The sequence below is a fragment of the Wyeomyia smithii genome, chromosome 2, assembly GCF_029784165.1.
Source record: "Wyeomyia smithii strain HCP4-BCI-WySm-NY-G18 chromosome 2, ASM2978416v1, whole genome shotgun sequence".
Taxonomy (NCBI): Eukaryota; Metazoa; Arthropoda; class Insecta; order Diptera; family Culicidae; genus Wyeomyia; species Wyeomyia smithii.
In genome coordinates, this window is record NC_073695.1 from 195,326,857 (window position 1) to 195,329,146 (window position 2,290).

The window sequence follows — 2,290 nt, forward strand, 5'->3', positions numbered from 1 at the left end:
AATATCATCAATGTGTTCAGCGAAAAATTTTACATGAGAATCACCCATGGGGCCAACCACATACCACGTGGACAGCCTTGGGGGGTTGGCTAATGTCCACGGTCCATACATTATTTTTAATTTATATGGGCAGTTGTCCACGGAGGGGGAGGGGAGGGGGTCAAAATCGTTAAAAATCTGTCCACGTGGTATGTGGATGGCCCCTATCTACAAAATGCAATATGCGCCGTTGTGGAGATATTCCACTTTTATATTTTAAGATAACGAGTTCGTTAAATTCCAACAATACGCCTACAAATGCGATAAGCCTTATTAAAACGCATCCCAAACTAAATCACCGCTTCGAATCTTAAAAACTGGTATCTCATATTCTACTTGATGGTACCTAAATTAACAGCCATTAAAGTGCAACGTGCTTTTCATAAATTATATTTACTTAAAAAGTTTGTCAGAAATTAACAGTGCTGATGGGGCTCACTTTCTTCGTGGGGGAAGAAAAGTACGAAGTGTCCTGCCAGTCGTTGCCATTTAGGGTGAGATAGGTCTCGTCGTCCATCTCTACCGCCACGTCGTGAGCCGTCGGGAAACTCAACTTGACCATCTTATTCAGTCGCTGCCACTGCGTCATTGCCTGCAGGGCGCCTTGTTGCCACTTGTTCGTATTGCTGATGGGGCTCCTTGTTGCCGCCAACTGTTCTCGCCAACGTTCGAAACCGGAACGAATTCACAGCTCAATCGATGTCGTATTTATAGAATTTATATTTGCAACCATTTGCTCTTCCTTTCTGATGTATGTGTTAGGGAGATAACTTTTCAATACAAAAGAAAGAGTTCGAATATCAATTTTATTCGGGGAATCGTCTTTATTACTACACACTTATATTATTTTATTAAAATCGAGAAAACAGTTTCTCGTGATGGTAAACACCCTAAACAAGGTTCCTACGGAAGCCGATTGTCAAAAAATACATTTGGGAAGGCAGCAAATGTGAAACAATTTTGGCTAATATCCAAAATAATTGAGGAGTTAGCTAATATCCAATATGTTTCTACCTGTGTCATGTTCACGACCCAGTGTATTATTGCTGTACTTTGTTTCGTCTAACTTTCGAAAGTGTGTTGTTGCCTGGTGGTTACTGGCGACAGGTGAGCGATCGTAAGGCCCTGACATAAAATTTTACTATTTTTACGAAGAATATATGATGCAACATAAATTTATTTGTTGTGCTGCGAAACTCAATGATCAAAACGTGTGACTGTTTCGTTCTGTCATAAATCTTTACATTCTTAAAAATGCTATTTAGCTCTTTGATTAGAAGTAATATTAAAGAAAATTAAATTTCATTTTGGCACACCGATTTGTCAACTGACCTTTCGTTTATAATTGAATAAACGGTTAATGCGCTAAAAATACGTGGCTGATGGTATTTTCCTGCAGATTCCTCTGTTTCTACTCAACGGCAAGGCTCCGGCATATATAGGTGATATACTCAATAATAAAGTTGTCATGAACAGTCAAAATATGTTGTACCGACAAAAAACTTTAAAATGCGTTTATCTCGATTTGATGCTCATGGCATATTAGCCAATTTCTGAATTATGGGCAGAATACTAAAGCCATCAAAACTGTCATCAGTACTACCTATGGATCGAATACTTTTACCGCCATCTTTAAGAGTAGATGCGCGTAGCAGCTCATTGATAGTACATCAACTCTGGTGGAGAAAAGTAGCCGCTCGGTGTCCGCTTTTTCCTACATTCTGTCAAATATATTAAATACCAATATAGTTCACTTACGTGAAATTATGAAGACAAATTGAAAATGACAGAAGCGTTAGTCACCTTTTCGACCGCTAGGTGCGCCACTTCTGATTTTGTTCTACACGACATGCGAAATAGAGTAACTTTTGACAATAATATTACCCTAATGGGTACACTGAAAGAAATTCACATTTTATTGTGAAGTGAACTCGGCCGAATATTTTATAATAATAAAGTTCACCTATGCATAAGGCAATCCATGGGTGGTGTTCCACGGTTTGTACGTTTGTCGACCTCCGACAATATTTTGAGTTGTAAAATGGCGACTTCCGGTGACTGGAAAACTGCCGAAAATGACCGAATACCACCTAAAATGGGTGTTTTTTTAACCAGAATGACGCTCAGAGGCCAGAAATCGTCTCGAAATGCCAGTTTGAAATCCAAGATGGCGACTTCCGGTTTTTTAAAAATCAGACAAAATTTCGAATTGTAAGATGGCGACTTCCAGTGATTGGAAAAACGAGGAAAA